General features: G+C 42.2%; 1 protein-coding gene across 1 annotated transcript in view; it reads left to right on the top strand.

Annotated features, from left to right (window-relative positions):
* Positions 1 to 9,847: 9,847 nt before the first annotated feature.
* HERC1 (HECT and RLD domain containing E3 ubiquitin protein ligase family member 1) overlaps positions 9,848 to 27,405 on the top strand; it is a 109,841-nt gene continuing 92,283 nt past the window's right edge. Inside the window, 3 exon segments of the mRNA XM_037396088.1 lie at positions 9,848 to 9,988; positions 10,812 to 10,908; positions 13,777 to 14,108. The gene's annotated coding sequence lies outside the window, so the exon portion shown is untranslated.

Genomic DNA, 27,405 nt, shown 5'->3' with positions numbered 1-27,405 from the left:
TTGTTCTCTGATTCAGTATCCTAAAATGTTAAGTAACACTGTATGTTTGGAGGTGCCCTGTCTTTGAAACAATATAGAGCTGCGGTCCAGATGCCCTGTAGCTATTTTATAAGGAGGGCTGTTGGCTGTGGTAGGCTGGCCGGTTTCCCATGTCAGTAATTGCTTTCGGCATGCCTCAGATGTGCCCTGCTGCTTCAATAGGATGCAATGTCTTTCCTTGGTTTCCTGGCCCGTATTGTCCTGCAGTCATGCTCCCATGTCACGTGTGTGTGTGAAACTATCATGCAGCACAGCCTGATTCCCCATGCTGTAAAAGCCATCATTTTCAGACAGAGAAGAACATTTATAATTGAATTAAAAGCCTGACCTTGAGCTCTCTGAAGGATGAGATTGTGCATCTATTCCAGATGCTCTTCTAAAGTATCTATGACCTGTGCTGTTGTCTCTGCATTCAGATCTAAGCATCCCTGGCCTCCTTTGCAAAGCCTGAAAATCCTTCTCAGCAGCCTGCTTCCAGGGAAGAGCCCCTGTCTCTGCTCTTTCCCTTGCTGTAGACTCTCTCTCTCCTGCCTCAGTTGAGGCATGGCTGCTGATCCCGGGTCTCGGTAGAGCAGCCAGGAATGAATTAGCACTGGTTTTAAGCTTGCAATGTCCCACATAGGTGCCTGGGAAGAAGGACAGGCCAGTAGCATCCCTCCTGCCCTCCCTGTTATTTCACTGTTTTGCCTTGTCTCCGTGTTCCACGTGCATGATGGTCTAATCTGTTCTCTGGTGCTCAACTCTGGCACAGTTTCATCCCAGTAATTCCCTAGTAGGGGGTGACACCATGAAATAAACCCAAAGGGCTGGGTGGGTGCCAGGGCATGTCCTGGCAGAGGGATGCTAGAGGGCATCACTAGCAGTCCCCACTGTGTCACGGTGTTTCTGCCTCAGGACTTACTGATAATGGAAAACCAGTAATCAGATAATACTCTGGGTTGATGTATGTATTATGTCAGGGAGTTTCCTCTTTGTCCAGGCCACTGTAACTGTATTTGTGCTTTTAGACAGGCGCAATGTAGGTGATCACTCTTTCTTTCGCTATTCATGCTGGTGTACTTAAAAAAAATTGGTTGGTGTTACAGTATAATGTGTTACACATTTCCTCTTTATACTTAAGCCTTTGAAATCTGGAGGCAAGATCTGGGAATTTTTCTTCAGGCTACTGTCACTTGCAAGTTACATTCTCCCTTTTTATTAATGGTTTAAAGTCATAGATATGATTTTTTTATGAGGCAGCGGCTGTAGGCTTGTGATTTGTTACTGTGCAGCCATGTCTGCAGTGGTGGTGATCCTGACATCTAACAGCAGTAGCAATGTAAGAACAGTCTGAGCAGGACTTTTCCTCTGTCAGTGACAGCATTCTCAATCCGTATGTCCCAAATTGCCTTCCTGCAAAGCTGCTGCTGCAAATGCTACTTCTGAATTACCTTCCTGTAGTTGTTGATCCCTAGTTAGAATGCCCTTACATGAAGTGTGCAAACATGATTGAAAATGTTGCCATTATTGCTTTAAGTGCATTGCTGCTTTCAGTTTAGTTGGATCATGACTGTTGCATCCCTTATAAACTATGACCAAGGTAAATGACTACTTTTTAATTATTATTATTATTATTTTCAGTCATGAACTTTAAGAATCATTATTCCAGCAGATGTGAGCAATAATATTAATTTGTATTGTTTTGTTCAACTGATGCATGAAAGGGTGATATCAGTTTTGATATTAATTCCTTTGGTCCTTGATGTTTGTTTCTTAAGACACCCGTTACACAGAAGATAGAGCTAAGGACATTTCTTGGAGTGGCATCTCCAAGTGCTAATAATTTGCCTGCTGTTCAATGCATCTATACATTCTACAGAAGGCTTGTGAATGACGGTGGTTATACTTCAGGCATTGAAAATACTTGCAGAAAAAATAAAATACCAAGCTAATTCACACCTGTGCTTTCCCCATCCTCTCTGTTGTACCCAGTTGATGGTGAATCCTTTCCTCTGCTTGAAGCTAAAATGAACTAGCATTAAATCGGGACATGTTGCACTTTCAAGCAGCTGGATGACACAGTGTTCCACTAGACTTTGTCCATGCCAGGCCTAAAAAACAGATGTCCCCCCACCAGTGACAGGCAGTGGCTGCCAGGCTGATCGTATTGTGTGGCCTGAGCAGAGGCCAACTGGAAGGAAGTGTATTTGCAGGCTGGCTGGCCTCGCAGCGCAGTGCTGGTGGGCTGGTTCAGATGTTGATGGACACGAGAGGAAATTGGGCAATGTACTTAAAAAGGAGAGAAAGGGTTGTGAATGAGGGAAGCAAGGGAATGACCCTGAGGAGAAGCTGGGAGAGGTGAGGAAGGGTCACGTATTGCATAGTGAGGGGAGCAAAGTTTAATGTAGGTGCTGGCAGTGGGTGTGGGTTCATCTGTTGTCCTGAGGCATGTTCCTGGTTGGTACCTTCTAATGCAATAGGAATTTTTGTTTCTGTGACACCCTACAGCAACAGAAAAGAGATGTCTACTGTCACCCTACCTGGTGCATTCATCTCTGGGGCCCCTGACATAAGGCCATGGACCTGTTGGACTGAGTCCAGAGGGGGGCCCGAAGATGGTCAGAGAGCTGGAGACCCCTCCTGTGGGGACCGGCTGAGAGAGTTGGGGTGGTTCAGCCCGGAGAGGAGAAGGCTCCGGGGAGACATTACAGTGGCCTTTCAGTACTTAAAGGGGGCTTCCAAGAAAGATGGGGACGGGCTTTTTAGAAGGGCCTGCAGTGAGAGGACAAGGGGGAATGGTTTTAAACTCAGAGAGGGCAGATTTAGATGAGATATGAGGAAGAAATTCTTCCCCGTGAGGGCGGCGAGGCGCTGGCCCAGGCTGCCCAGAGCAGCTGTGGGTGCCCCATCCCTGGCAGTGCCCAGGGCCAGGCTGGACGGGGCTGGGGGCAGCCTGGGCTGGGGGGGGGGATGTCCCTGCCCAGGGCGGGGGTTGGGACTAGATCTTTAAGGTCCCTTCCCACCCAAACCATTCTATGATGCTAAGATTAGCGTGTCACCATGCTGAAACTGAACATTCTGGTACTTGTCTTGTTAGTATGTTTAATTCTATAACTTGGACTTTGATTCTAGCACCAGTGTTCAACACTGCATAACCTCACTCTGAAATAATAATGTGAGAGCACGCCCAAAAAGGATCTTAAAGCCTCTGCCTCACTTCACACCAGGCTGGCACACCAGGTATCTAATTGTATGTCAGTATGGAGCTCTACATGTGATAGCAGATAGTATGAACTTACTGTGTGCTTCAGCTGGAGAAGATACCTGACCTAGTGAATTTCTAAGCTCAGTCAAAAAATGCTCCTTTTGGAATCTTTCTGTCCCATTTGGTGCTTCCTTCCCCCTTTTACTGTTTCCTTTTCTGTCACTCTGGCTGGTTATTTAAATATTGGGGGGGGAGCTTTATTCAGTACTGTGTTATTGTGTTGTCTTTGACTTATCTTCTCCATACTAGAAAGTACTCAATAATAATTCCTGTTATTGCTTATGTGCAGCATAAACAGGGCTATATTTTTAAAATTAACATAAGTCTTCAGAGTAATAAAATGAGGCAACCTAACACAGAAAGCTTCTGTAAAAAGCCCAATAAAAACTGCCGAGTCACAACATAATCTGAGCAAATTAAATTGCCCTGTTAGCTAATTCCTTTAGAAAGAAAAAGGAAAATTAAAATTTTGAATATTATCCACATGATTGAACCACTTTAGTTTAACTGTAGGCCATGGATTCTCCCATGCCTTCACCTGAATGGATCATTTTTCCTTGGCATTTCCGTTGTTGACAGTTGACAATACACTGTACAAGGGATAGGCACATCTAAGCTGGCCAAACCCAGCCTCTCTTGCTACTAAACTGGAAAACATTTTAACATTTTTAACGAATACAGTGCTGATTAGTTGAAAGAAAAAAAGATCACATACAAATACAGTACTGAATGCAACTGTTCTATATTCATACTACCCTGTTTGCATTTTCCATGGACAAATGACAAGATGTTACAGTTATTTATAAATTAACGTTAAAGGATGTTCCAAGGCTGTATTCAGCTGTTGTAGCTAGTTGTATATTTTTATTCTGTTTTTTTAAGTAATAAAAAACTTGGAATGAGACCCAGTATTGTATAACTTCCCTGAGACCTTATTTAATTGTATCTTGGGCAGCTGGGCAATTCTGGACCTTCCTGCAAACTCCAAGGGTTAATTTCTGTCTTTAATAAAACTTCATTACTGAAGTTTGCAAGATGTTGCATAATGTAGAATGTATTCCGTACTTAGTTCATAACACACTGAACTAAACTATTCACAGGAATTAGAGGCTGCTCTTTGCTTGGCACCGAGAAATCAAGAATTGATGAGGTTTCTCTAATAGTCATTTAAATGAAAGTATTTCAGAAATAGGAATGTGAGAGAGAGGGAGAAATCCAGAAGTTATATGGAGAATTTAAAAGAGGGAGAATTCACTGAAGATGTTACGGTGTATTAGGGAGTCTCTTGTGTTCTCTGTGTGTGTGTCTCAAGATAATGGCATTCAGGGTTCTAAAGCAAGTAGCGTAGATCTGAGGTTTTGTTGAGTTTACTGCAAACTGTCTTTCTCTGGTAGAATTTCACACTTGGGATTTAATGAATATTTGTGTTATATTTATTATAAAAACTTCTTTTTTCAGTCACGGACCAAACCTGCAATTTTAGCTTGCAGAGCTAGGCTCCTCTAGGCTGAATGTGAACAGACAGTACATCCAATGACTTAACTGAAACCCGATTTTATACCAGTTTCCTTGAGGGTGAGGGCTTGAAAATACCTCAGTGTTTCCACAGGTGATACAGCTTGAGGGAAAACTTAAAATGGTGTGTTGAGCTGTTGGACCTGCAGCTTTAAAAGTGACCTTTTCACCTTGTGAAAAGTTACACTGAAAATTTAAGAGGACAAGTTGAAGGGAGAGTTTTGGTGTTTTGCCGAGTTCTTGGAATCTGTAACAAAAAAAAAAAGAAAAATCATATTCCACACCTGTGAGTTACTTTATGCACAGAATTTTTATTTATTAGCAATTTGATAACATTCCGGGTACAGAAATGGCATGCAGAAAGTTCAGATTGGGATAACTTGCATCCCATCCTAAATGTGCCCATTACCCAGCGGATGTATGGATGCACTGTTCCTCGGGCCACCAGCTTGGCAAAATAGGGTGCCCTTTGCAGCCCTTTCCGTGCGATGGGCAGCGCTTTCTATCATCTAGCCAAACATCTCTGGGTAATGGAACTGCTTTTCATTTCAAAGCAAAACTTTTGTTTATTTTGTACGTTCTTTTTCTGTTAGAAAAATCCCAGGCTTTTGTTAAACAAACAAACAAAAAAGGAAACTACTAAAAGTAAGGTATTGTGTGATAGTTCAGCTCTGCTTCTGGGAAGAGGGGTGAAAGGTTTCTAGTGCTATTTTCTGTGTGATCATGTAACTAAATTGATTTAGCACTATCTACCTACAGCTTAAGGTAGTACATTTAGAGCAAATTAAAAAGTGAATGTAGGATGGGGTTTTAACTGAGTTTGTTGTGTATTTGTCTTGCTCTTTGCCTGTTTTTAAATGGCTCCTGTTCATTTTCCTAATTTTCCTTGTGGAATCTTTACATTCTTTTTACATTCAATTTTTATTATTGCTACGTCTATGTTTATGGCAACATATAAACCCAAACAATGCAAAATTAAGAACCTATTCTAGTCATGTTCAGCTTGTGTTAGGTCAGAACTGTCACCACAGCTGTCCCCCTCTGATGGAAGCTGCTTACCACACTGATGGGGTGTGGGCTGCCGCAGCTGGGACAGCTGGCCCTGCATTCAGCACAGAATCCGGACAGTACTTCGTCTGAGATTTTTCACTCCAAAATGAAGAGAGGAAATTTGAGAGTGGCTGAAGACCCCTGAGATAAACAGCTTGTCCCCATGCACTGACAAGAAAACTGGCGTGAGAAATGGTAGCCTCTGGACCCTATGTGTTGTCCAGGAATGAGTCTCTGAAATCTGCCTGGAAGTGGGAGGAGTGGGAGAGGATGGGGCAAGTGTGCTGGTGTGCAGGTCAGCCCCGAAGCGGGGTGCAGGCCTGCTGCTCACTGCATGGCCCGGCGGGGCGCTCTGGCCCACCCGCTGCATGGCCCGGCTGTGCCGCACTGGTGCCTGGTGCCCGCTGCATGGCCCGGCTGTGCCGCACTGGTGCCCGGTGCCCGCTGCATAGGCCGGCTGTGCCACACTGGTGCCCAGTGCCTGCTGCATGGCCCGGCTGTGCCGCACTGGTGCCTGGTGCCCGCTGCATGGCCTGGTCACGCTGCGCTGGTGCCTGCTGCCCGCTGCATGAGCTGGCCGTGCCGTGCTGGTGCCCGCTGCCTGGTGCTCTGCACCTGCCTGTGCTGCCCCAGGGCCTGTGCAGTGCCCAGCAGCGCTCAGCAGCCATTCCGGGCCTTCAGGAGCTGAATATTCCTGCTGTTTGGCAAGGAGGAAAAATAGGCAGCTTGAGGGAATTAAAAATAACAGAAAGAAAAACCTGTTCAGTCATCAGCTGAATGCTGCAGGAGGGGTGAGGGGGAGGATCAGGTGGATTGCAGCCAGCCGTATGCCTGCCCCTTAGTACAGCATTTGGGCTTGGAGATGGACTGTACCAAATCCTGAATGTGTGACCAAGCAAACACTTGGCCTTACAAGAAAAGATACAATTAAAGAAAGAATAGTTTTAGCACTTCCTTGCTATACCTACTGTAAAGTGTTTATGATAGGATTTTATTGGCTTTTTCACATCTAGAAAAATTGTGGGAAAAAGTCTCAGGCATGACGTAGCATGTGTGCAGGAGTTTGCCACAGTGTATTGATTGGCTTCTTGCCTTATCCTCCTTGCTTCTTATTCCTCTCTTATTTCCTGGCAAAACACTTATGTTCTCTGGTCACATGCTTCAAAAAGTACTATCCATCAGGAACAGGTATTACAATTTACCATCCCTAGGTAAAAGAACAGAACATACTTCAGAGCATGCGTTCTTCTTTTCCAAGGCGCGCACACAGAAAATTGTCCTGTTGACTTTTCCAGTCCCAAACCTGTTATTATGAACTGCTCAAATATGCGTTTGTTGTACGTCCATAACACACAGAAGACCAGAAACACTTAACCCCCAAACCCCCCAAGAATGCACTTCAGCTCATTTTTGAGAAGCAATAAACAAGTTCCCAGCTCAGATTCTGATGTTTTTCTCAGCTGGATGATTATTCAGGCTGAAGTTATTTCTGTAATTCAGATGATTCAGGACAAATTAGAAATAGCTGCAGATAGCTATGTGACTGGTTCCAGAAAACCATTTTTTCCCCCCTTTAGTATTTAAAAAGTGAACTAATATCTTCAAGTTGTGCACGCTGAAGCTTGTCTTGACTTGACGTTGCTGCCTGTCTGATTCTAGGACTAGATGGGGCTTCGGTGTTTTTTGTTTTTTTTTGTTTTGGTTTGGTTTTTTTGAGGTGGTAGTGTTAGTAAGTGCTATCATAAAGAGTACCAATAATGCAAGAACAGAAGATGTGAATATGTGCCTCCCTATTGATGCCAGTGGCATCAATCCTAGCCATTTACCCGCCTAAGTAGTTTGGGACAGACATGATTACCCCCTGATCAGCACAGCTGTATTGGTCTTTTACCAACTTGTTAATTGGTTGAAGTGTTTATTGGTGATTCACAATATAAATGTTTTGGCTTCTCTCTCTTCTGGGTGGTTTGGGGCCGAGTTAGCTATGGCAAAGAGGAAATGTCTGTTGGTTGCTCTGTGGTTGTGTCTGTCAAGTCCAGGACTTTGTGGCATGTACAAATTCAGATGCCTGTGAGCAGGACCTCTGGACTTTTGGGTTAAACCCTAGTATGGGCCTGTGGAGACTAGAGGTGTATTCCTGGCTCTGCTCCAAGTTCTACCCTGAAACTCCAGAATAGCCTTGGAAAAGTTGCTTCATCTGTCTAGGCTTCAGTTTTTACCTCTCTGAAAGAAGATGTTGATAGTGCTCCGTGTGAAAGATTGCTTTCCAGTATTCATTTTGAAAGTGACCTTTGTATTTCCATGTCTTTTCTGTGAGTGGGCACTTTCCTTCCCCAGAAGCAGTGATGTACTGTAGTGGTAGCAGCCGAAGAAGCTACGTGGGACAGGAAAAAAACAGTGCTGTAACTTTGCTGGTCTCTTTTAAGACCACTATGAGCATGGGGTTTCCTTTAAAAGTGGAATATTGGGTAACATGCTGAGCTGGAACACAACCTGTGCTAGACATATAGGGATGAGATAATTATCCTATTTATACCTTGTGTTTTACCGCTGTAAGGGAAAGATGATTCCTTTTGAAAAACATTTCGAGAGCTCAGAGTGAAAGGTGCAGGAGGGTATTATTTGTGTTGTGGTGCTTGCTGGAAAAAATTGAATGCAAGAACAAATGGAATGAGAGGAAATGTGAAAACAATGGGAAGAGAAAAACTGCTTTTCGCCTTACAGAGTAGTCATTGATTCATGAAAGCAGAAGGATAATTCCCCATTGTACAGCTTTCAGACAACAGTTAGAATATTCACTTCCAGTTAAAGACTAGAAAAATATCAATGAACTGACAGAAGCCAAAGAAAAGTCACATTTAAAAAAAAAGTTTAGGGTTTGGAGGAATAACTAATAGGAAAAAAGGAAAAAATAGTTAGTGAATTGGTGGAATAGAGCATAAGCAAGGAAGTGACATAGCTGTCAGAGCTGCAAAAATGATAAACTTGGAGAAGAGTGAATTGCTTTTGTAGCTTATGTTCAGAAAGAGGAATTCTGGGTAGAAAATAGAGATTTGTTGCTTTGTTTTGGTTTTTTTTTTCCCTTGGGGATATATATGTTGGGTTTTTTTTAATCTGAGGCACGGTCTGCTAGAGAAAATGGAAGATGTCATTATTTTTAAGAATGCTAAACAATGCATTAGAATATGCTGTGCAGGCAAGATGTTTTACAATATCTTCCAGGCCTTCAGGCTTCATGTGGCACAGACAACCTGCATATTGTGTGTAACCGTAGTGTTTGAGTGTTGTTAGTTTTGAGGATAGCTTTACCACTTTTATGCATATGTATTCTTCAAAGAAAAAGGAAACAATCACAACTATAAAGAAATGCTTATTTTCCTAGGCTTAATATTTATTAATGACTTTTATAAAATTAATGCTGTATTTTGACATACAAAATTAAATGCCTCTTGCTGAAAGATGTCATGTATAGGATCTTGCATGGAACAATTATGGTATAGTAATACTTTGCCTTTATGCAAAAGGATTGAAGAAATTGGAAAGCAAGCTATACGTCTAAGTAGTGGCATTATGCCCACTTCACAGAGGAGTAATTAGGAAGGGGACTTACTCAAGGTCAGGTGGCCTCAATGAGAAAAATGGAAGCTTTTCGCTCAACTGAAGCCCTCTAGGTAAACTAATTAAGTGTTGCTTCTTTTTCTCCTTATGAAAATGGAGACTGGATCAGTGCTGTGCTTACGACTGCATAAATTTTAATTTTAATCTTTATTCCTTAAATTTTTCACCTCCAGAATATCTGTGAAGCAAAACAGAATGCTAGTGCTGGCTAGAAACAAACAAGTCCAGTTTCGTATGATGCAACGCTTCGTAAATATTAACTCGTGAAATACTGTGGCTGCTCCTTTTTGGAACAGCAGTGAGTTTACTGTGCATTAAGTTAATGTGTACAGGCACACATCTCTTGCGTACTATATTTGGCAGTTCTCCAGTACATCCCCCTATGTCATGCCAAGACTAACCCGTCTGTTTGCTTCTGTGGCTCCAGGGCCATGATGGCCGGGTAACCTCTCCACTTTAAATGCAAAGGGACAGCTAGTCTCAGTCTGCTTGCATCTGTGTGCTCCAGTAGTAAGCAGAAAGGTGGTGTTACAGCTCTGTGTTACCTCTTTTCTGTATTTCTATTTAGAGGTCTTGGTTTGCCTTGCTTACAGAGTAGGGAGAGCTACGGGAGGGGGAGCACTTGTGACAAGTGCTTTTCTCTTCGTAACTGCTGCTAAAGGCATATGAAGTGAGGACAGACTGCAGGGTTGTGCAACAGTGGTTCTTAAAGCAGAAGACCAAAACTGACTCTTAAGGCCCTAAAGGTATTGTGAGCAACTGGCAGGAGTACCACTGGGCAGTGGGAATCCTATGAATGGTACTTTGACCATTGGTCATTTATGGTTTAACTCTTTCTAATATCTTTATGCATGTAATTATTATTGACACAATATTTAAGCTGCACTTTGGCTGTGCAGTGGATACTATGATATTCAGCTAATGTGAATTACTAATCCTTTTGAAGTTCTAATAATCTTCTTGCTACATGTGCTTGAAATGTGTTGTACCCATGCATAGATTAGTTTGGAATTAGTCTTGTGTATGAATTTACTTGTTACTTAGTTGTTCATGAATAATCCTTTTATTTTGCACTTTATATTCTCGTTTGTTCTCTTCTTGTACAAACCTCTCCTGTTCCCCATGTATTTTTCCCCTTTGTTCTCTGACATGTTTCCTGCTTTGGCCGGGCCAGTGGCATTTCTGAGGTGCCGATCACTGTTTCACCCAGACTGGCTTGCCCTGGTGTTTGAAAACAGTTTGAAAAAGTTACCAGCTAGCTAAAGAAAGGGAGAGATGGTGACAGGTTGAATTAGATCTTAAATCTCAGGTTACTTCAGACTGATTCCTACTCTGCATTTCACAGAGTGTTGGGGTCCAACAGTGCAAGAAAAGTGACAAAGCCACCTGCAATCCTGAGCCCTGGAAGTGCTGATTCTGTGGCAGTGATGATTTGTACTGGGGTAAGAGCCAGCTGGCTGTGTGGATGTGGCTTTAGATTGCTTTCTAATAAGTTACGTGTAGTATGGCTCAGCTTGGTGTGAGCGGGAAGTGCCATGCAGAAGAACTGTCACTCCAGAACATGAGTCAGAAGATGAAATTAGTGACTGACACAGATGCATATATTTCAGTGCCTCCACACTTGGTATCCCTGCACAGCCAAAATGTTCTAATAACGGCTCACCTCATATACCTTGGATCCACCAGAAGAGAGCTAGTGTTGTGATGAGTTACATGTAGAAGACATAGGTGAACAGTATTTTTAGCTTAGCAATCAGTTCTTCCAGACGCTTCATAGACTGGTGTAGGCTGGCTTTGGTTGTGTTAATGTTTGCAACTGCTTCTTCCACACCTGATCAGTGACTGACACAAGCTCCCTTCCTCATCCTTTCATTGGTAAGCTTGCCTCTCTAAAGTATTTCTCTTTCTTTTGCCTCGTGTAAATTGTGAACTTGTTGGCCAAGAGAAGTGTCCTGCCTTTGAATGAGCCCTCAAAGAGAAATTGTTTCAAGACCTTTCTTTATTGGGATGAGTATGCAAGAATCTTCTCATGTGCTTCTGAACATCAAGAGCAGCATTTACTTGGGCAAATCTGGGTCCTGGTCTAGTTAAGTAACTGCACAGGCAGATCACTGTGATTTTAGTAACACTTGACAGTGACAAAGCTTTACCCACACAGCCCTAATTGTGAGATTGGTTCACAAATAGCAATTAGTGTCTTGTTTCCAATCAAGGAGCTTATGTTCAGTGTCTTTTGTTGCTGGTTTGGGCTCTTTCTTTTTTTCCCCATTGACCACTTATTAACCGGTGGCATAGAAACATCCAATATCTGTTATTCTAATTGTTGTCCCATTTCTGTATAAAATGATTTCTGAGTCACATCCAGAGACATATAGACTTCTTTCATTGCCATGACAACAGCAAGGCATGCCAATGTTAGCAATGTCTGCTGGAAAAAAAAGTCAGTAAAAGCAAAACACAGTTAACTGGGATACTACATATATAAATCCAGTTTTCTATAATGACGCAAAATTATCCAGCATTGTGGAGAAGTAGTTAAGAACAAGCCCTAGATAAATAGCATAGTCTAATGCTGAATGTTGGGTCCTGCCCTAGACATCGCATTACAAAAAAAGATTTAGAAAAAACAATGAGTGGAATTGGTCATAGCCCTGTTATAATGTCTGGATCAGAAGACAATAAAGAGTTAAATGCGGTTACTAAAAATAAAGGATAATTACTAACAGTTTTAGAAAAAGGACTTGATGTTAACATGCGCATTGTTCTTTCATTATCATATCTTTCTCGTCGTTGCCCAAGATTAAAAGTACATTTGATGGGATTACATAACAATACATTGAAATCAAATAATGCAGCAACTCATATAAAATAATAGGAAATCATTGATGTAAAACAGGTTTTGCACAGTTGAATGTTAGAGGAAATCTGCCATAGTCCAAGTGAAGCTGGGAAGGAGGAAAGCTGGGGAGGTGGGACTTGAGAGATCTGCAGTTGTCAGGAAGGATTATTTCTGTTTTAAAAAAAAGAGGTGGGAGCACAGAACTAATGAAGGTAGTACCTACAGCTTCCTTTCCCTTGAAACTTGCATGATTGCATGGGCTTTTTTCTGGCCTCTGTCTATGCTTTGAAGCTAAGATGGAGACTGTCTTGGAAATAGAAATTGAGTGTGAATGTCCTGCAGTCTGGGCATTACCTGCTGAAGTCTACAAATTTGTATGCTTTGAAGACTTCAGCTTGTGCTTGCTGTGAAGGGAGTGGGTGGTGGTATGGGACAGGATGAGAGATGTTGCCCACTGAGAAGCTGTGATTTGAGTTTTCCTGGTCTTATGTTTGGGGTTCTCCCATAAAACTCTTCCCAACTTTTGTTGTTATTTTCATCCTGTTAATAATGTAGTTGCAGGTGGCTGGAGGGCTGATCTTTCCTCTGATGTGTCCTCAGGGTGCCTCAAAGAGTTCTGTGAGCCCCTGCAATTTCCAAAGGATGGAAGTGCTATGTTTTCATTTAATGATGGTTTGACTCTCACAAGGTGGCAGATTTCTAGTGACAGCCATAGGCAATGTCAGAGCAGATGTGGATCTTGTTCCCCTTACATACATCCTTACTTTTAGACCTACTGGTACTGCTGTAGACCAGGATGCGGCTTCATTTGGGGTTCTCAGGAATTTTGACAATACTTACTTGTTTAGTACAGGGAGATGGAATAGGGCCTCCTTATCCTGTGTTACTTGCCATCCTGGGTTTTCTTTGAGTCAGGGAGATCCTGAGTGCCAGCTGGCCGTAAGTGAGACAGTAGCTCAAGCAGCGTAGTCCCCAGTGAGTGGGGCTCCAGCTCTTAAAAGAGCCCTCCCGGACTCACAGAGAAACTGGGGAAGTCACTTCTAGAGGCTGTTTGAGACTCATCAAAGATTGTGGTTAGTACCAAATACTAACAATTGCTATCTAATATACAAGCTTCATGGGAGAATTCAAGGATAAATTGCAGTGGTTGTCCTTTGGGACGTTGGCAGCATTCTGTCAGCTGAAAACCTTGTGAAGGTTGGGTATACCGAACTGCATTTTCCTTTTTTTGTTGTTGTTGTCCCCCAACTTACCCCCACGTTTAGTTGGTAGCATGCTCTTTTGCAACAGTAATGATGGGAAATCACGTGGCAAAGATTTTCAAGGCATCTTAGCAAATTAGGTACTTCAATTACAACAGTCTATATTATAGTCATCATGTTTGTTTAAAAAGATATTTATTCTAAATTCTAATTTAGAAAACTACTATTAATTTGCTTCCTTTATTCTTCTCATGTTCTTGGCACCTCAGGTCCCAGTCTGTAAAGCGGCTGCGTTGTGTCTGCAGTATAACACACATTCTGAGATCAGTGAGCCTCTGTCGAAGCAGACGGATACATCTGCGTACAGCCCGGTTGCAAGATGAAAGTCCTACACTTGGTATTGCAAGGTGATCGATGGCCTGTGTCAAGACATGACAAACAGAGCAAGAAAACCTTGCAGCTTTGTGAACTTAATATTAAAGTGTACATAACTTAAAAACATTAAACGTTTTGCAAACCTAAGAGGAATTCCTTGAGAACTGTACAATGCTTGGTTGCTGATGGAGCCTGCAAGCCATAAAACCCTGCAGTTAGTGATAAGGTTTGTCTTCATGCTGTGGTTAACATAAGCATGTGGGTGTGGGGCACGTTAGCATGTTGAGGAGTACTGCTTAGTGTGTCTATTCTGCTTTCTGTTCTGTGGAATGGCAGATCTGCTGGAGAGTTCTGAACTGAATGTGTTTTGATGTTATCTGTTGGATTTTTTGAAGTTTATTTCTTACACAGCATCCTTTAGCTGGCATATGTTAAATACTTAAAGAAGGCTTTAACATGTTTTCATAATTTACCCCATTTTTGGTGGTTTGTTTGCACAGGTGTTCTCATCAACAAAGAAGCTGCTGTTTCTCAGCAGGGTTTGACTGTGGCTTTAGGCAAATGATTACCCATTGTGGTTAGGGGTACAAAACTAAAAAGACTTAAGGCTTCTTGAACAAAAATGGGTTGTCTTGGCCATTGTTCTGTGGGTTGATATTACACACGTAAGTTGCTAACAAGAGACTTTTTTTGGTCTGTGTTTTTTAGCTCTGTTGAGTCAAAGACTATTTTCAAAGCAAGGCACTTGTGTTTTATTCTGCTGCTAAGAACTGTGAATCCATGAGTAGCCTTTTAGGGGGACACAGAGTAAAGAGCTGTGAATAGCTGGGATCTGCCTCCAAAGTTGCTAGTTGATCGGATTATAGTTGGAACTTGAGCTGTGAAGTATGAGACCCCTTCCAGGGAGCTGAGCTCTACCCTTAGTAAATCCCCTAACCACATTATACCTCAGAATAAACTATTAAGGGTATGTGCTTTGGGCTGGAAGGGGAGGCTTATACTGAGGAGACACGTGGCAAAGACAGGCTGGAGGACAAGGGCATGAGGATGGGAATGCTGGTCCATGGGTTCCGTATGTCTGAGGACAGCTGTCAGAAGATGCCTAGGGAAGAAAAGGCAAGAGCAAGCACATAGTAATGTCCCCCCAAATACTCTATGGCCTTCGATGTTCTGTAGGTCAGGGCACTTTTCAGCCAGAGGTGTCTGCTAGTCTGTGATGTATTTATTTTTATTTCTTGTTTTTCTCCAGTTCCTTTAGAGTCCAGGCAAACTTTTGCTCATAGTGTCCTGCTGGAGGGTGTTCCACAGCTGAATTGTGTATGAAGAAATCACTCTCTTGCTTGTTCTGAATTTGACATCTACTAGTTCCACTGGTTAGCCTCTAGCTCTTCGATTGGAAGAGGTCTAAAGAATTGTTCCCTGTTCATGTCACCAGTGTTTGTAAACTTCCATTGTGTTCCTGCCTTAGGCTGATGGATCCCAGTGCGCATGCAGTTGCTTCTTGCACGGAGGTTTTTCTCTTGCTTCTCTTGTTTTCCTGTTTGTTTAATGAAAGTCGATAACAATGTATACTAATTCAGTCATGACATCCCTGCCGTTGTGTGGGCCATGTCTAGTCGCAGTGGGTGTAACTGAAATCACTCATTGTGTTGCTTCTTGCTGGTGTGGTCTCACAGGTCATACTTGGCACGTCATGGTTTCTGCCACTGCCTTAGCCTGCAATTCCGTCTTGATTTTAGGCTTTTCCTATTTTAGAATTTCAATCCCCCAGTGACGCTTTTACTACTTGTCATGTTCATTTTGTTTAAGCCGAGGTTTTCTTCTGCAGTATACACCTGCTCGCGGGCCGACGCGACCCATTTTGCCTCTTCTGCGCTTTCCGTCCCTGCATCCAGCATCCGCTGCCCTTCCCGTCACTGACTCCCCAGTGCATCTGTTCGGTCGCTGTCCTCAGCCGCGTGGCAGGATTCACGCCCCATACCGGTTTCTCAGGCCACTTTGATGCAGAAGCGGTTGCCTGCTGTGCCTTGCCCGTCAGGAGAGCAGTGGTTTTCATTCCCGGTGCCAGCGGCGGGCTTCCATTTCGGCCGGGGAAGAGCGGCCCGGGCGCCAGCCCTGCCCTGCGGATGGGCCGGGGCTGCCCCGCCTCCCGCGGCGCTGCCTGCGCCCCGCTTGCCCCGCGGCTCTCGCCGGGGTCCCGCCCGGCCCCGCTCCCGGAGGCGCTGGCGTGGCCGGGCAGCGGCTCCCCCCCGCGGCCGGGCAGCGGGCGGCCGGGCTTTCCGGCGGCGGGGGCGGGGAGCGGCCGGCGCCTCGCGAGACCCGCGCGGCAGCCCCGCGAGATCTCGCCGCCTCCCGCCGCCGCCGCCGCCTCCCGCCCGCGTCATGTTTTCTCTTTGACAAGTCGCCGCCGCTGCCGCAGGAAAGGACGCGGCTCCGGCGGGCGACCGCCGCCTGCCCCGGCCTGCCGGCACAGCCGCACTGAGGCCCGCCGTCCGGTGAGCGCGGGGGGCGGCGGGGCCGGCGGCAGGGGCGGGAGGCCCGAGCGAGCCGGGCGGGGGAGGGGGGCTCCCCTCAGCGCCGCTCCCCCCCGCCGCAAACCGCTGAGTGGCGGGGCGCGGCCGCCGGGGTGGGGAGTGGGGGGTGGGCGGGTGCGGTGCTGCGGCCCCGCTGCGGCCCGGCCCGGCCCGGCGCGCGGGGGCGGCGCACCCCTCCCTGTGCCGCCGGCGGGGGGGCGCGGGCGGGGGGCGGCTCCAGCTGCGGGCGGCTGGGAAAGGGGGGGGGGGGCAGGTGGGGCCGGCCGGGTGCGGGGCCCTGTTGCTGGGGCGGGGGCCGGGCGGCCGGCAGCAGCCCCCCCCGCGGGGAGGGGGCCGGGGGCCGTCGTGCCCCTCGGGAGCGGGGTGAGCGGTGCCGGCCGCGCGGCGGGCCCCGGCGGGGACCCCCGCGGCCTCCCCTGCGCGCTGCGCGGGCGGCGGGCGCTCCTCGGGCGGTGTGCATCCCGGGCGGAGCTGCCTGGTGCCACCGGCGGCCCTCCGGAGCTGGTCACGTTGGCCTCTGTCAGCCGTGTGTGTGACTGCAGGTGTGCCCGGTGTCTCCAGTCTGGCATCTGAACCGCACCGGCTGCCCGCGGCTCATTTGCTGGCGCTTGTGGGACCGAAGAATCATATGTATAGTTATGTTTAGGCATGATTTATTTTGTATTCTGAAGTGATGTCCTAGCAGGTGTGTTGTTTTATTTTTTAACTGCATACAGTTAATTTTAGAAGTTACTGTACACTAGCTGCGTTCTGTGTTTTTTAGGGGCAGAACCATATTGTTACAGTCTCGCAGTGTCCATGGGAGAGGTTTGGGTGCTGTTGGTGAAACATCTTCATCTTCTGTTGCTTTAGACCTGTTCTTCATGTCACGTTATCTAAGCCGGTTGTTGCTTCATGGACTGTTTAATTTGCTGTAGCTGCAACTATGTGCTCTCTATACGTGCATATGTATTGCTTATTTATCTACATACAAGTACATTTGTATGTGTATGTATATATGTACTTACATATATACACATACATAAGTACATAGATATATGTGTGTGTACATGCATATACATGTGTGTCATAAACATGATCAGGTTTGTAGTTTAGCAAAGTCTTCTGTGCTGTTACTTCATAACAAAACGTCAAAAGCTATAAATTTCTGTATAATGAATTTAATGCTCCTTTTAGGGGTCCCCTATAAACCACATCTTCTCCATTGCATAGGGCTGTGGGACTGCTGAGGACTTGGATGTCGGGATTGAGTCTCACATAATTATGAGGAAAAATATAATAGATGTTTAATCTGAAAGAGTAGGTTGTCTACCTGGTCAGCCTGCTACTGCTCACCAATACTCTAGAGGAATCTGTTGATGTGGTATGAAAGATTAAAAGCTGTCCAGTGTTAATGTTCTACAGGATAGATGAAGGGCATTGCCGGTCTCCTGTATCCTTGCACATACAAGGAATTTGTTAGGGGGCTTTATACACAGTAGTTGTTGCTCAGAATTGAAATGTCTTAGGGCTCCTCGTGTCCGAGTATAAACAAACTTCTGTATGTTTGAGGCTTTCCTCTCTGCTCTTATGTTCTTATTTAAATGTATTGTGTATGTTTTGTTTGTTGTCTGAACATTAAGGATAACCGTGTTTTTACGGCTGGAAGTATGTAAGTTGAAGGGGGAGTGGGGATGTTGAAATCTTTTTTCTGCAATCTGTGTAAAGGAGGTATGGCTATCTAAGCGTTAATTAAAAATAATAGGGATATAATGTCTTTGACTTATTTTTGCTGAAGGACTGCTTGGCTTAGTGGGCATATAACACAGAATGTTTTGGGTTTTTTTTCATTTAATCCATGAACTGAAAGACAGTTTACCAGTGAAAGCTTTTTCTTTTGTTATTTCAGAAAAATGAGGTGGAAATTAGTTGATTTAAGTGGCCTGACTAAAAATCTCAGTTGTTTTTTGTCTTCAGCTTACTGATTTCAGATAGCCATAATTTTGCCTTTTTGAAGAAAAGCATTCAGGGGTGCTCTGCATGTTTTAAAGTGTCAGTGATGACTAGAGTGGGACCATTTTACAGATAGGGAAAAACTACATGCGAAATTAGTCTTTGTATTTTGGTAGTAAAATTAAAACTAGATACATTGATACAGTTTTGTTTTAAGACTCACCACCTATAGTATTCCAATCTTTCTTTCATTTTTAGTGTAATTATTCTTGCAGTTATCATGGGTTAGAGAAGCACTTCTATCCCCATTTTAGAAACAGGTAATGGAGACAAAAACTGTGTGTGTTTCAGGATGGCTTGGTGGAGGAGGCATTGGATTCTGGTCATAGGTTTTAGGAGGTCATTATCCTTTCAATACAACAGTCTTCATTTAGGTGCTGTACAGATACTCAATCTTCCTCTGTTTATAGAACATGAAAGATTTTTTTATTTTGCACTAGTATGTTTTAGTTAAATGTAGGGTGCATTTGTCTATGGCTGTTTTGGCTTCCTGGTTTCAAAATCATGTTAGTGAGTGGTGGGCACTGTTTTGATTATGTTTCTCATGACTGGTTTTCAGAAGTGTGCAAGCTCAGAAATTGCTGGCAGGTTTTCTTTTTTCCTGTCTCCCTGTAGTGGTTGACAGTCATATGGAACGTTCAAATCTAGTAGGTGTTTTCTCTTTAAAAACATCTACAGTAGCCCTCAGAAGATGAAACTCTACATTCCTAGGGCTGCTGAAGTAACTGGCAGTGTGGTATAGCTGCATACTGTGCATCATAGTAACTTCGTAGTAACCCTTGTAATTTCTGAAGAGGGGGGGAGGGAAAAATAGCCTGGAACCCAGTGGCTATGAAATTTGCCAGTCAACAAGCAGGGAGTGTAATTCTGGCCTGGGAACTGGCCAGGTATATGGCCTTGACTGCCTGTTGTGATTGACTCGATCGATTTTGTTGGGAGTATGTTCAGGCAGCTCAAGCAATCATGTTCTCTGCTGGGAGCTGAAATTAATTTACTGTTTGAAGAAGAGCCTGCAGTTTGAGTCCTCCCTACTAGTAATACATTTTTTTTTTTTTAATTTTTTTTCTGTCAGTGCTGCATAATACAGAAATACCATCCTCAAACATTTCCTTACAAATGCATGAATTTATATAACACGGGTTTCTTTTTCCGTTAGTTACACTGGGAGTACTCTGAGTCAAGAAATGGCAATGTTAACACAAAGTGTGTACTTTGCTTATATTGCATTTACATTGCAGTCTAGCTTTTGAATACTGTTTTTTTTACTCTCTGAAATAAGAAATTGCATACTAAAACAAATGGGCTCAGCTGTATTTTAAAGTGTAATTACCTACATCTTACTCGTATTCCAGAGACAAGAGAATAAAAAACTTGCTAAGAGGACCATCAGATGATTAGGTTGTAAGTCACCTCTGGAGGTCATACAGTCACAGCATCATAGAATAGTTCAGGTGGGAAGGGGCCTTAAAGACCATCTAGTCCCAACACCCCACCATGGGCAGGGACCCCCCCCCCCCCACCAGCCCAGGCTGCCCCCAGCCCCGTCCAGCCTGGCCTTGGGCACTGCCAGGGATGGGGCACCCACAGCTGCTCTGGGCAACTTGTTCCGGTATCTCAACATCCTCATTATAAAAAAATTCTTCCTAATATCTAAATCTACCCTCTTTGAGTTTGAAACCATTGCCCCTTGTCCTGTCACTACCGGCCGTGATAAGAAGTCTTTTCTCCGTGTTTCCTCTGTGCCCCCTTTATATATCTTAGAGAGGCTGCAGTCCACCTCCACTTACATCAGCGCTAACTTGAAAGTTAAATGAGAGTGCTGATCTGATTAACTTTTAAATTACGTATGTGGATTTTGCAGTCTGACCATTGCTGACTTTCTCAATTTAAAATCATGATTACTAGTAAATATATCATAATAATTTTTCTGGTTTTTACAAGATGTCTGTTCCTGTAGCTTACGGTGGTTGGAAATACTGCAACTACATGGTTAGCAGTAGTTATAAGAAGTACGAGCGATGGTACCTTTGGGCGGGAGTGGTAGTGGTAAAAATCTCACCAGTGTTTTCAGGCCTTTCTTTCCCAATTGAAGATCAGGCACCTTTCTTTCCACAAATGGTTGGAACGTTTTTGATGCATGGGGATGTCTGCTTCTCAGCTCCTCTTTTTACTAGCTGCTTTTGATGATTATGTATGTGGCCTGGCTTCTACATTCTTGGCTTTTGTTTCAGTGTACTTTTATGCATCTGAAGAAGTAATGGATTAAATTGATTTTTGTAAGGTTCTCTGCTGAGTAGTAATAATAAACTTTTATTTCTGTTCTGCTTGGGTAGGTTTCGTGCGGCACCCAAGCATATCAGGGTTTACATTCACAAACCATGTTTAGGTTTCTGTATCATTTTCTTTATTAATATAAGGGCAAGCGAGCAAATAGATTTAACTTTTTTTAACTTAAAAATAATTTTGTCCTCCTTTTGTCTGTCTCCTGAAACATTTTCAAAGTGATCAATGGTGACCAGCAAAAAGCATAAGGTTAGATTGGTTTCAATAGTAGACCTGATAGTGAATAAATAATCCTAAAGCAACCTAAAATCATGTAGGAAGACTAAATTTGGAAGAACATCCATAGAACTTCAGCATGGCTTACCTGACAATTATTATAAAGCTAGATGGAATTTAATTTTTGGAAAGAAAAGTTGATAGGTGGCTGCGGAATTAATCTGAATTAGGGTATCAGTAATCTGGTTTCTGTGCGATGAGCAGAAGGCTAATATAAGGAGGAAAGATAGTGGATATTGTGACCAGTGGAGACAGATGTTCACAGAAATCAGTTAATGTTAGTGTGTATTTCATTGTAACATTTTTCTTACAAATGAAGAAAAATGTGCTGTAGCTGCTGTTCTTGCTTGCTCTTTCTGGTTTAGTTTCTTTTGGTTGTCATCTTGCTGTTCCAGATTTGTAGGAGACCATGGCTTATTTTACCTGCATTGTTCTAGTGTCCATCCACTATTATCTAGCGCCTCTCCCTTTTTCCTTTTATTTTTCTGTTTTTAATGTCTCTTTTTGTCTCTTTAGTTTCAATTTGCTGTTAATTTGTAGTAATTTCTCTGCAGTGTCAGTATTTTCTAATTTATCGTTTCCTCTTTTTCTTTCTCATGACTGTTTTGTATAGATTCCCATTCACCTCACACCTGTCATGACACTGCGTATAGACTAAATGTATTGGCCAAAAAACCCCAATGTTTGAGGAACATTATCTTGCACATGATTTACAGTGCTTTTTGGCATAAGTAAAATATCGAACAAATAACTCTTTTCAGGCAACGTTATGTCCTTTTAATGTTGGTTTTAACTGTCACACTTTGCCCTGGCCATGAGTAATATGGAACATCTTGTGGGTTTTACATTGTTGGCCTATGACAAGGCAGGATTTTAGTTAATTTTATATATTCCTGGTTTCTAAATTACCTTTCAAGAAAAAGGCTCTAAGTGTTGTTTGGAGCCCTGATATTGGCAGCTAAACCACATATATACAACCCTATACTTATGAAAAGAGGAAAGCAAATCAAAGAGTTTGCTTTGTTTTTAGTTATACTTTCTGATTGTAAAACTTTGAGGATTGCAGAAGTTGCTGCATTCTAACAGTTGGTAGCATGTGAAGCATGATTCTGACTGGGACTTTGTGCTTCCCTTGTAAGAAGTATGGAAGACTGGAATGGTAAAAATTTCAGGTAATACATTGTTTTATGGAATGTTAGGACTGAAATTTGGCAAAACCAGAAAAGAGTCGTCTTGTTGCACAAATCCAAGGTACATCTGTATCTTGAATTCCACATTTGGTTCTGGAGTCACACATATATACAGATACTAGAGGTAGGCCATTATATCAGTGTAGGTGATCATATAGCAATAAAGGAACTAGGAAAAAAGCAAAGGAATATGATATAGATGATAAGAGGTATGTAGTGCTTCTGTGAAAAGAGAGAATCTTTGGTTTCAGTTGAAAGTACAAAGGAGAAATAAAATAACGACATTTTTTGTGTGTCATAGTTGTATTAGGAATTGGACAGAATGTTGAGATGATAATTTAGTAGACCTGGATACAGAATAAAGACTTTGGTTTACTGGTAAGAATATTACATTGATTTGAATTAGCAAAGTAATGTATACGAGTTCTAAGTGCTTATGCTACAAAACTAAATGTTGTAACTTTGAAGAGATTCCACTTGCATGATGGAATTGTTGTATTATCATCACAGCAGGGCAGTAAGTAGAAACATACTGCATCAGGTTTTCAGTTGTGCTTCAAATAAATTTTAACTGTTCCAGACCTGTGATCGGCTATGTATAGAGAACTGCTTTCTTAAGAATTTACCTAAAATAAGATCTCAGAAATAAGTTGTTCTTGAATAGTCAGTCTCACTTGCGGTGAATTAATTAAATTACGTTCTTAACCAGCTGGTAGAATTACCTGATTATTCTCATTAAGAAATCTTTCCCAAGTTTTGTGTAAGCCACAAAAAGCTTGATTTTTCTGCCCCACATGCAGAAATTATTTTTCACTGTTACAAACAAAGATTTAACTACTTACAGCAATATTAAGAGCTGTAGTGTGCCCTGGCTGCCATCTGTCTAAATACTCAATTTTCTAATCCTTTTCAGAAACCACTTAGGTAACACCATGCTTAAAGTTCCTCTAGCACAGTTTACTCTAGGACCACTCATGTTGAAAACAGTAAATGAAAGTGCTGTGAACTTGAGAAAGGGTCATTGTCAGTGAACACACACTGAAGAACTCTGTCCTTTAGAAATACACAAATCTGCTTATTTGTTAAACTTTGTTTTCTTTGCACTCTGTTTAGAAAGTATCTTTACCTGTCCATTGGTGAAAGGTGGTATAACATTGCAGTGAGACAGTAAATAGAATTGAGGCGTGTGAGTTTTACAGCCAGTTCTTTGCACGTTCTTTAGTTTTGGGGTTTCCTGCCTTTGATTTGACTCTACAGACTTCCAACTTCTTGTGTTACAAGCTTTTGTAATTAGGTTCCCCTAAAACGAAGTTAAGTGTAGTCAGCGTCTTACAGAGGTTGCTGAAATTGCTAATTGCAGAGAGGGAGGGAGCGAGCGAGCGAGTACTTGTGAGGTTTATTTTTCCTCTGAGAAGACTCTGGGTTTTAGAACATGTAATGTTTGCTTTATAGGTGCATTTATTTCAAGAGCTTTGCAGAAAATGAAACTTTCAGCTGCTCTTGTAGCAGTTTTAAGAGTCTGAGCAGTTAGCTTCTGTCAGAATAGTTGTTTTTGTGTTTGATTTCTGCTGTAGTCAGACTAAGTTAAAAATGTGCTAATATGTAGCTTTGTTAAATTCTGATCTTGTTAATACCTCCAGTGTGTGCTAGAGTCACTGATTTAAGAAAAGATATTTTCTTCATACTTATTGAAGATAGTGTATCTTATTTTTATGCATATTGATTCTCAGATTGTCGTTCACTAAGTGGTGCTGTCTTCATGTTTCCAAAATTCGAAGCTTCTGGGTCATACTTAAATTTTTTCACTTTTCTATAAATTAATCCTTGTTTTGCTACAGGATATTATAACTTAACCCTTCTAAGTTCTAACGTAATTTTTTAGCTCTTCCCACATGTTTTCTGGCTTTTGGGGTAGACTGTTGAAGCTGTTCTGAATTGCTTTATACCTAATCATTTATGCAGGGAGTGAATTTTATTCAGCTGACACTGTAGGGAGAAATAAAACTAGCTAAAGTAGAGTTTGGATGGTATACTAAATTTCGTTATTCTAAGAGTTGCTCAAATCTTTTTATGATTGTAAGTGGTAATATGTTTTTTTCTCTCCAGAAACATTGTACTAACTTACTGTTGAGTCATAATACTGCTTCCTATAGCACATGGTTCTCTCCTCTTACTTCTCTGGCTGACATGCCATGCTTTTTCTGAGCAGAAGAATATGACAGCGCTTTTCCAAATCTTTGAGAGGCATTTGGGTTTTGTATACATTTATAATTGTAGGGGTTTGTGATGATGACCTGATAATTGAACCTTCCTCAGTTGTATAAGTCGTGATGAGGTACTTGTGTTACAGAGATGGGCCTTGTACGAGACACAGTGTTTCCAGTATTTTTGATTGTCATAAAGATGTATCTGGGGTTTATTTTGAAAGAATTAAATATATAAAAAAAAAAAACAACAAAAAAAAGTAGAAGGAAGATTCGTGCTCTGCTTCTGTTTGAGTGCCAGACTGCGAAAATGCTGTCAAGTATGCTTACCAGGAAGTATTATTGCTGTTCAGGAGAAAGCAGAGAGATAGACTTTCATGAGCCATAGAAGACTTTGAAACTTGTAATTCTATTAGTTGAAGAATGATTTTTCGAAGTTGGAAAACCTCTATGGACAAGTGATGCCTCAAGATCAGGCTAAAATATATTCCCCTTGTTTACTGTGTCCATTTAACAACACTTGATGTAAAATCAGTTTTGCTTTTTATCTCTGTAGTACAATGGTTACTTCTTTAGACCTTGCACACAGGGAGAAAAGCACAAAGTTGTAAAAATTAAGCAGGAAGGTTCAGGTGTGTACAAGCAAAGGGAAATCGCTGTACTTGAAAATTTACCTACATTTCTGAGTTGATAGTTTAATTATTCATTTTAGCAGTCTGGGCAGCAGTTATATGCTTCCAGGGATGGGGCATGCACAGCTGCTTGCTGTGGGTAACCTGTGCCAGTGTCTCACCACTGTCACAGTAAAAATTTCTTCCTAATACCTGATCTTAATCTCCCCTCTTGCAGTTTAAAGCCATTCCCCCTTGTCCTGTCACTACAGACCCTTGTAAAAAGTCTCTCTCCAGCTTCCTTGTCAGCCCATTTAGGTACAGGAAGGCTGCTATAAGCTCTTTCTGGAGCCTTCTCTTCAGCCTGCCTTCATAGGAGGAGGGCTCCAGCCCCCTGACCACCTTCATGGCCCTCCTCTGGACTCATTCCAACAGGTCCATGGCCTTATGATGCTTTTAAAAAAAAAAAAAGGAAAAGGGGGCGGGGGGGAAGCCCTAAAATCGACTCCTCCTTTCCACACATTTACCATTTACGAGGTTTCTGTTTGTTGATAAACTGAATGTGTGTGCTAAGGACTGAAAAAATCAAAACACATTTTGTAGGGAAACTGCTGTTACACTCTCTACTTTTTAAAATATTAACATTACTGTCTTCCACTTTCTAATGATCTTTTGTACAACCTTTTTTTAAACAAAACAAAACCCACTACTTTTTCTTGCCTGGACTCTCATACCTAAATCTCTTCTTGCAGGAATTTATTTATTTCTTTGGAGTAACCTAGAGCTGTTCCTTGTCTCTTTGTTCCTCCCTCAAAAAGAAGCAACAGTGTCTGCACTCTAGTCACTTTATATAGCTTCTGTCCCTTCTCCACCTTTCTTTAATTTATCACAGCGGTTATAAAACTGCTGTGATAAATGTATCGCTTTATAGATCTCTTAGATCTATACGCAGCACCTCCTCAGAAACCTTTTTTTTTTTTTTCTTAATAGAAACCCTAGAAGGGGCGTTCTTGTTTACTTAAATTAGGATAAATTTGTCAGCTGTGTGGAGGCAGTTCTTGGTGACAAATTTGAATACGTCCCATAATTTCCAAGCTGATATGGAAAGGGAAGACTATGGAAATTCCTTCTGGGAAGTTGTGTACACATTCTGTCCAAGGCCAGTCTTTCCAATTAAGCTCAGAAAAAGGACATTTATAACCTTAGAAGCTTTGACCTTCAACTCTGTGCTAAAGTCCTTTTTAAATTATTATCATTATCCATCTCCACCCCCCACCCCCCCCCCCCCCCCACCCCCCTTGGAATACAGGACTATTTGCTGCACTTTCCAGATTCCCAAGTCCTTTGTGTTGAAGTTGAGAACTTCTGTTATTAACCTGTTTTGTAATTTTTTTCCACTTTAGTGAGCTTCTTATGCTTGCATTTGAAGTTGATCAAAGCTGTCCCACTTACCTCCAAGTGAGAAGATCTAGAAACTTCTTTATTTCCAGAGCTGTAGTAAAAATCTGGAAAAAAACCCCATTCTTAGAGATTTGATGGTCTTCATGTCTGAGCCAACCGAGTGGGTTTATGAGAGCTCTTTAGTGTTTGCTTTGTTCCCCTTCTAGAAAAATCTGCATTTTCCATAGACAATTTAGAAGGTAACGGCAAGTGACTGGTAAATGTACTGTTACTTTCCAGCCCCATTTTACTGTTTGTATGGCGCATTATATAAATGCAAAAATACATTTTATATATTTTCTCCTGTAATTTCACTTTGACGTTAACTGTGACTTTTTAAAGAATTACTCCACTTTTGGAAATAAATAAATGTTACACCAGTTATTTGTGCTTCAGACACATAAACATCGACTATTTAATTATAATATATATACACACACCCCTCTCCGAGTCAGTTTTACATCAGGGTGTTGCTTATGCATTGGTGCAGTCAGTGGCTTAGTATTGTGTATAAGTAAAATAAACAAGCTGGGATTAATTGCAAGATCTAGTTCCTCTTTCTGTTTTCTGAGTGTTTAAATTGCTATGGTGACAGAGTTTATCACTTCATAGTTTATTTCCATTTCATGGGAAAAACTTGTAAATTTAGTTAGATTCGTTTCCAGTTTCCTATTTTATTCTTGTTTAAGATACAGGGATAGTTCTTACTTCCTTAGAAAATACATGGTTTTCTTCAGCAGTAAGAGCATTCACTGTTTGGCCTAGTTTCATGAGTAATATAAACTTAACCTTAATTTAAAGCTCATTTGTTTGATTGTTGTACTTAATTATTACTTCCAGCAGGCCTTTTGCATTTTACTAAGTTTGATTTATTAGTTATTTTAGGCAAGCTTAGATCTCAAAAATGAATATTTAAAGTGCTCTGTAAGAAGTAGCTGGTGGTTTTTAAGAAAACCAAACTCAAACACAGTATAATTTAAATTCTTTAAAAAC

This window comes from Falco rusticolus, chromosome 7 (assembly GCF_015220075.1).
Source record: "Falco rusticolus isolate bFalRus1 chromosome 7, bFalRus1.pri, whole genome shotgun sequence".
Taxonomy (NCBI): Eukaryota; Metazoa; Chordata; class Aves; order Falconiformes; family Falconidae; genus Falco; species Falco rusticolus.
The sequence above is the reverse complement of the archived record's forward strand: the minus strand, read 5'-3'. Positions and strand labels throughout refer to the sequence as shown.